We start from the raw sequence: 9,002 nt of genomic DNA on the forward strand, positions 1-9,002 counted from the left end.
GTGATAAGCCAATAAAGGCCCAGTCTTTCAAACTTTGAACTCGATAATGCCGAGTCTTTAACTAATTCAAGTCCGAGAAGCGTGACTCCAATAAGTTCGAGTCTGAGAAACGAAACTCCAACTTTTTGAATCATAGAATGAGTAGGTTTTTTGAAGTGCCTACAAACCTAAGTTCGAGTCCGAGAAACAAGACTTCAACTTTTTGAATCATAAAATGAGTAAGTTTTTTGAAATGCCTACAAATCTATTCGAGTCTGAGAAATGAGACTCAAACTTTTTGAATCATAGAATGAGTAAGTTTTTTGAAGTGCCTACAAACTTAAGTTCGAGTCTGAGAAACGAGACTCCAACTTTTTGAATCATAGAATGAGTAGGCTTTTTGAAGTGCCTACAAACCTAAGTTCGAGTCCGAAAAACAAGACTTCAACTTTTTGAATCATAGAATGGTAGGTTTTTTGAAGCGCCTACAAACCTAAGTTCGAGTTCGAGAAACGAGACTCCAACTTTTTGAATCATAGAATGAGTAGGATAAGTAGATTTTTGAAGTATCTACAAACCTAAGTTCGAGTCCGAGAAATGAGACTCCAACTTTTTGAATCATAGAATGAGTAGGTTTTTTTGAAGTGCCTACAAACCTAAGTTCGAGTCCGAGAAATGAGACTCCAAAATTTTGAATCATAGAATGAATTAACAGGATTGTTTAAGTTCCTGTAAATCTTAGTTAGAGTCCGATAAACGAGACTCAAATTTTTTCGAACTCTTCAAAAAAATTTGATAAGATTTAATGAAGTTTCTACATCACCTATCTTGTTATTCAAACTTACCATAATTCAATATTGTGTGATTGTCTTCTTTGCGTATGTGCATTTCATTGTGAAGCATCATTGTCAGTACGAAAAGATCTCTAGGACCTGACATTCTTTTTTAATCGATGAGAGTTTATTCTCAATGATCTGATAGAATACTCAGTAAACATCACACCATTGCACACACGTGTACCTTTGCATTAGTCAAGGAGAATTTTTCAAAATTCAAGGATCTAACATCGTCAGTGAGAGCTCGTGTTCGAGGACCTGACAATTTTTTTAGTTCGGAAAAAGTTTTACCTTCAAGGATCCGAACGCTTCGACGAATTGCTAAATCAAATTGTAAAAATGAACTGTCACTAGCTTTGGCATTCGGATATCACACTATCTACCAAAATAGATTTGCTATCTACTTTACTTCAACCCTCTACCAAAGAGGGGCATATGTAGATACCTCATTTTTGTACTCACTTGATTAATCAACTCGTCAACCCAATCACGACGATTCCCAATGATGGATGATTATTTCAATGCTTTATTTGTTACTAGATATGTTTCAGAAATTCGGATAAGGTATCTCAAACTAACAAAACTGTAGAAATCACACTACGCTAGAAAAATATAACCCAAAAAATATAAAAATCATCATTTTGCAAACAAAAAGAATGTTTACGATGAAAATCACTAAAAAGTAACTAAATTACTAAAATACCCCTAACATCAAAACATCCTTAGAGCCCCCTTATGCTTAGGAAAATCCTTTCGAACACATAAAATAACAAAATGAAATCAAATAAATCATTTCGCCAATTTTTATCAAATTCGACAAAATTATGAAAATACTCCTCATAGAGTTCACAATTGTTTCATGCAAGAAAATTCGTAAATGACACAAACCCATAATCCCATTGAATTTCTTATGAAAAATCGATTTCAAAACATCTCGGAACATCGAAAAACGACTTGAAATGCAAAAGTTATCTTCAGGGGTAAAACGATAATTTTTCAATTTAAAAAAAAAATCGAAATTAATAAATAAAACATTAATTAACGTAAAGTAAAACCTTAATAAAATTAATTTAAAAATCTGAACCAAGAAAATTAATCAATCAGGCCTTCAGGCAAAATTGTTGATGCTTGCCCCCTTATTTAAGTGGAGCCCCCTTAATATTTATTAAAAGACCCTTCCATTTGGGGGCCTAAAAGAATTAAAATATAATTAAGGGGGGTTCTCCAAAAATCAAAAATATATTCTTTCATTGTACATAAGAATTAAAACCCTAATCTAAAGAAACCTAGTCAATTAAATAAGACTTAAGTCAAAACCCTAATTCACCTTATCTAAAAGGAGACCTAGTCAAACCCTAATTCTTCGAAAAAAGTCTATAAATATAGAGCCTCTACAACCTAATTTCGCAGGTTAAAATAAACCCTAGAAAAGGTAGGTCAAAAAGTTTCCCTAGCCTTCCCCAAACCCTGATTTTGAAGTCCTAACCCCTACCTATCATCCAAACCCTAGTTTTTATTCAAAAAACTCCTAGAAACCTTCCAAAAACATCCAGAAATCCTTTAGAAAACACTCAAATCTAGAAGAAAGATACTTCAATTTGGATATCAGAAATAGATCCAGTGATGGGGGAATAGCAAGGAAACCTATACAATAATACTCTCTGTCAGTACTGAGGGAACCGTCGTAATCCGCTAGGTAATTATTATTTTTTTATTATTAATTTTTAGATTTATTTTGCAATGTAGTGTTATTTGGAAAAAAAGTAGAGACCGACATTTGTCGGGCGGGGTTGGTGCCTAATACCTTCCAACCCCATAACATGATCCCCGAACCTATTCTCTTTGTAAATTAACGTTTTATCTGTTAGAGTCAATATTTGGTTCCTAGACCATAATAACTAGGTGACGACTCCCAAATCTCAAAAATAAAAGCGGATCCGCACACCCCGCAGATGGAGGACGTTTTCAGCGTAACTCACTCACTCCAAGAATTCCAAAAATGTAGCTTCCTTCTCCCGTTCCGCTCCACCACCTCCTCCTTCACCCCTACCCATTCAAATGCTAGTGGAGGAGTCAAAATTGGAATCAAATGACAAACTACCCACGAATCATGCCAGTTATGTCTCTTGATGCACATCATTGAAGAAGTGCTCCATCATTTGTGAAATCAATGTTCAAGAATCTACCACTTATAAATACGATGTGTTTAGTATGCTTCATCGTGTAGGTTGGGACAAGATGTTTTGATTTGGTGGTGATGTCTATCCTATATGTGTGGTCAAGTTCTATGCAAGTGTGACGAAATCTGAATACAATCCTCTGTATCTTATTGTCACCACATTCTACCTTTGGCTACCTCTTCGCACTGTGATAACCACTTACACCATTGGTAGACTTTTAAGAATGCTTGTTACTGGTGTATCCATGCCCGAGCCGGAGTCTGACTACTTGATTTGACAAGAACAACTCAAAGAAGTGTTATGTGGTCCAAACAACTGACTCCGATGGTCCAAAGGTAGTATTCGCTCAACATGCATGCTCACTCCCTTACGAATCCTACATAGTATTTTCTTACGCAGCCTATACCCTCGTGTAGGCAATTCAATTGAACTGGCATCCCACCAATATAATTTGTTGTATTATGTAGCCCAAGGTGTTCCCATGTGCTTACCAACGCTCATCCTTCAACACATCATTTTAACGGCACAACCTCAATCCAAGAAGGGTCTTGGCTTTGGTCATCTCATTTCTCGACTTGTTATGGATTGTCACCTTGGAACCAGCCTTTCCTGTATGATTCTGGCTATAAGATATTTGGTGAAACGAATCTGACTAACATACTCAAAATGATCGCTAGCCCTTCCGCTTCGCCTCTGCCACCTGCCTTTCCTTCAGATGAGGAACCTCCTCCCTTTCCTAAAGCTTCGGTATCTCCTCTTACCAATCATGGCTAGGAGTTCGACATCGAAGCTTGTATCTCGAATAAAGAAGATTCAACACTACCTCTGTGGTCTCATTCAGTCTTGCTATCCTACGACTCCCACTCCTGATGCCAGCCCCACTCGCTTGGGTAACTGGTGATGTTTAGGTTTCACATGTTTTTGTTAGTGTGTAGGTTGTTTATCTGTTTGAGTATCATCAACTCATATTTTGTAATCCAAACAGTTATGTATGTTCTTAATAGTAAAATCTTTTGCTTATGTTTTGTGTGCTTATAATCGATTATTTGCATATCATCTATTTTGCACACATTTGCATGTCCCAACACTACTTCATTTAGTTATATTTATTATATATCGTATTAACATGCCATGCTCATGCCTTATAGTTATATTTTTTTTGGCATATCGTTGTTTGTTATAGTCATACATCTCGTTCTGATAGTTTTATTAATTATGTGTATGTATATTATACCCTTATGCTTATTAGTATATATTGTGTATCGACATTGGGTTGATTATACGCTTTGTCAAATACGACAAAAGGGAAAGGATGTAGTTTTCACCATGTGTACTGTCCTAATCACATTCTACAGGTAAATCATTCATGGGGAGCAGTACTTAAAGGGAAGCAAAGTAGTTAGAATCTTAGACTTTTATTTTTAAACACATTTGTAAGGTTCTAATTGGGTATAAGTTGTGTTGGTCATTCTGGGAATATTTTCCAATCTATTTGGTCTATCTTAGGTTTTATCTCGTAATTGACAAAAGGGAGATTGTTAGTTTTATATTTTGTCAATCTCGAGACATATGTTGTGTGTCGGATCGATTTGTCATTGAAGACATCTAAAGACTTTGGTAAAGCTACTCAACCACACATACCTCAACAGAAAACTCCAATGTGTGTGCACAAAGCCTAAAAGGTATTGAAACCACCTAAAACCATTCTCCAACACTTATATTGTTGATAGGTCGACCTATAGTGATTAGAAAAATCTTTCCTCTATAGGAAACATTAGAGATTTGACCACCCTGAGACCATTATCTGTCCTTGGTGATTTTTTGAAGACATTATATAGGTAAAATCTATCACATCTTTGAACAATTTCGTCACCAAATTTCTCGAAAACTCATTTTAATCGAAAAAAAGGTATTTTGTTCATTTCACTCACTTTTTCAATGACCCACCCCTTGTTGGTAGTTTGGGGATGTTCTACATAATAAGATTTTTTAGATCCCCGAACGGTGCGTGACATGGAGCTACCGTTTAAAAGTTATGGCTAAAATACCCTTCAGTGGCATTTTTGTAATTTCCAACAACACCACCCTTGTGATTTACAACGCCATCGACAACAAGTACTCAACAGTCATTTTTTTACTGTTGAGACACGAATTCACTCATTTCTTTTTTAAACAAAATCTAGCTCATTTTTGTTGGTTGGTTTAAGCATTAGAAAAAAAACCTTTCTCGTCTCCAACCCCTTTTAAAGATCTCTCTAGCCATGGAAAACCCATACTTAGTTGAAAACACATTCAACCCAAGATTTTTCTATTGTTGAATCACTTCAGCCAACACCCTTGATTAAACACATATTGGTGAATCTCATGGAGCTCAGTGCATTCTCTTGAAGCAATGAGTACCTTGGCATGAAGATGACATTCTCAAGGACATGAAAAACTTGATCAACAAATTGGCAAATCAATCAAGTTAGGTTAGGTCCTTATGATTAATTTTAGTATTTCTCTTTCTTTAACAAAAAGGTTCTTGGTTTCTAGTCAAAACCAAGCTCTTAAAAAGATTTGAGGACTTTACTCCAGAGTATAAGGTTGTGGATTTCCTAAGGACAAAATCTACAAGTTTGAGGAAGAAGTATTCATCTCAAATCATATGTTTAGATTTTTCTTAGAGAAAAATTTGTGCTGTAGGGTTTTGAGGTAAACCATAAACCTCATAGATAGTGGAACCCAAGACCCTAGAGTAGAGTACTTGGTAGAGGATGTAGGCAACTTGCCGAACCACTATAAATTAATTATCTCCTTTGACAATTATTCGTGGTGCTCTACTTTGAATGAATGGCATGAATGTCATGACTTGCATATCAAGTTTTTGATAGAATGCCTTATTCATATTTTGTTGTATGCAATGCTATGAATCAATTAAGATTAACGTTATGCATATCTATGTATTCAATTATATTAACATGATCAAGAGACCAATATTAGCTTTGTGTGGTGAATTTAAAATAGAATTTTTAATTAACCTATTCACCCCTTCGGAATTTCACGCTTAAACGACCCAAGAAAACAAGTTGTGACAATTACCAAAGATATTATCGTTATGATCAGGTATGTAATATCCCGAGTTTTTAATTCATATCTCGAGAAAAATTAAATAGTGAAATTTTGGAAAATTTTTAAAAGTGAGACTTAGAGTAAAACTTCCACATTTGTTCTATTCACTTTTAATGAAATCCGACCTCACCATTGGATTCACAATGGCCGAAAAACATACTTTAGCTTGTAAATACACTCAAATTCCAGTTCGAACGTAAAAATTACAAACCCTCGATTTTTTGGTCGAATGGGACTAAAAGAGTATGAAAATAATGTATATTAAATTATTTTTTTTATTATTTTCATAATCATTAATTTTTACTCTTCAATATAGACTCTGATAGTACTTGATTTGCATTTATAACGAATTATTTAAAAATCATAAAAATTAAAGTTTTTTGAGTTCATTGAACGTTGACAGATTAGAAAAAAAATATAGATTTTTAAATTTTTTAAGGTGTTTAGTATTTTTATGAGTGATAAACATATTTTCAAAGTATTCTGAATTGGAATTATGGATATTGATATGAATTTTCACACTATTTTATGATTTTTCAAAGTCATAGGTATCCCTAAACTAGTTAGTTGTTAGAAATAAATATGTCTGTATTTTTTTTTATTGATTTGATTTTAAATTAATCAATGTTATTAAATGGAATTAAATGCCATGTCAATCACACTTGAGTTTTGGATATTGGAATTAGATCAAGAAATTGAATCGAGTCCTTGGATTCAAAATTCGAGATGTGACATCAGTAATCATAGCTTGCAATTGTTTGATAGGGGCAAGGCAAAATATACTTGTAGTGGGCCTCACGTAGCATTTCGTGAGACAACGTAATCTTCTTATTTCTCCTCTTCTCACAGAGACATGTACGTTTCAGGAGTGAATCCAGGAAGATGTAAGGGTTCAACGCTAGATTCAGTTGCTTTGTATTTCTTTTCCAAACAACTAAGGTGGCAATTTGGACATTTTTCCTTGATCGTCTTTGTCAACCTAGTGATGGTGTTTGTCATCTGGTCTAGTTGGTTTTCAACCATCAATGCTTTGATTGACATCATCACTCTAATGGAGGTGTGAGTTTGAGATGGAGGAGTGATTGATAGAGATCCAGATGATCTCTTGCTTAACTTTGAATCGGATCTAGAGTTTAATGAGTTGTCTTCCATAATATCTACCCACGTCATTTTTGTTGTAGGTGTCGTTTTCGTGACATGCTTTTTAAAGTGATGATAGAAAGGGTAGACCAAATGAGAAGCACCACTTTTCATCATGGTTCGCCTCACAAGGTGGTTGTGATTGAAAACTTGAGTAGATTCAGAGTTGAAAGAAACGACTTTCTTACCTTTCACCATAATAGCAGTTGTGATAACGTTGGCATTAAGAAATACCATTAGTAACGTTGTTGGTGTTTTTAAGTTGATTGAAAGATAAGAGGCTAAGATCGTCCCACTAGACGTACTAGAAATTTGTTGAAATTTTTTTCACAATCTACCACAAGATACATGAAATATGAAGACAAATAATGTTATTGATTTTTTTATGAAAAATAATATACAAATCTTAATACATTCGTTCAACGGAGCGTTACCCTTTGATTAACAATCAAGTATAAAACGATTATAGTGTGTATAGTTTCTTTTCTCTAGGCTTCAAGTTTGATCGGTTGAGAAGAATTTCTAAATTTTCGGAGAAGGGCTTTTAAGCTTGATCTTCTCTTTAATCATAGTCCAAGTCTCTCTTGAAGAACCATGCATCGATTTTAGAGGAGGGCTTGAGAGCTTGTTCTTCTCTAGAGGAAGAGCTCCTATCTTTTGAGAGAAAGGGATCCCTGAGGTCCTTTGAAATGAGAGAGGCCTTAGTATATATAGACTTAGAGTAATTTAGCTTTCCAACTATGTCTCGACTTATTAAATTTTGATTAATTGGTCAAAAGATTAATTTGGTCTAATTCCAATTTTGTGGACTCTATGGAATTTTGGTTGACTTCACTCATCATTTTGTGTGTAAGCCCCCATATTTAATGTGGATACCTATGAAAGCCCGATCTTTATAAGGCCTATTCCCAATTAGCGAAGCCCAAGTCGGATTTGTGGATCCAATTCCCAAGTTGGTTTCTAGGGACTTTATTTTAATTTATAAAAATTTTGAATACCTTTCAAAATTCCATTGCCCACGAAGGTTGCCATAAGGACTAATCCTTCATGTAATGTTTACTAATCTAGACCACTTTTGCAATTACCAAACTAATAAAACCTAAACCTATGTCTATCAAATTCCCTTATGCCTTCATATGACATTTTATCTTACCTTTCACTTTCCTAAAATTGAAAACCTACTAATTGAAGAAAGAATCAGTAACCTTTCAGTTACCGACTGTACAAATTTTTCAATGAAACTCACAAAATCCGAAAAATCTCATTTTAGTATCAAATAAGTTTAGAAACCTACTTAAACTACAGGTGACTATAAATATCAAAATAGGGAATGAGGGGAATTAAAATTATTCTAACTTAAATAGGCACTCTTTGATAAGTAGGCAAGTTTGTACCCGACAAACAATGACAAAGACAACGTGCTTTGGACGTGAAATATCAGTGATTATGATTCATGAAGAGTCTTTGATGCTCTGAAAATCGCTCAATAAATCCTGAACACTTTTTGCCCTTTTTCTGTTCTTTAAAGTGATAAAAATATTCTCAAATTTTATTCTTAACAGCGGAAGAAACCATGAAGGCAACAGCAGTCAGCACATCTAAAAGAAGGAAATCCATTCCAAATATACTTAACATCCTCGAGATTAATCTCAATGAGTCAAATATCTTTCACAGTCCAATTCAAAGTTCATACCAATACAAATAAGTTTTCTTTGATTAATGGCGGTTCCCCATTGTCAAAATAAATTCTTGTTAA

This window comes from Akebia trifoliata, chromosome 7 (assembly GCF_017979445.1).
Source record: "Akebia trifoliata isolate Shusen 1 chromosome 7, ASM1797944v1, whole genome shotgun sequence".
Taxonomy (NCBI): domain Eukaryota; kingdom Viridiplantae; phylum Streptophyta; class Magnoliopsida; order Ranunculales; family Lardizabalaceae; genus Akebia; species Akebia trifoliata.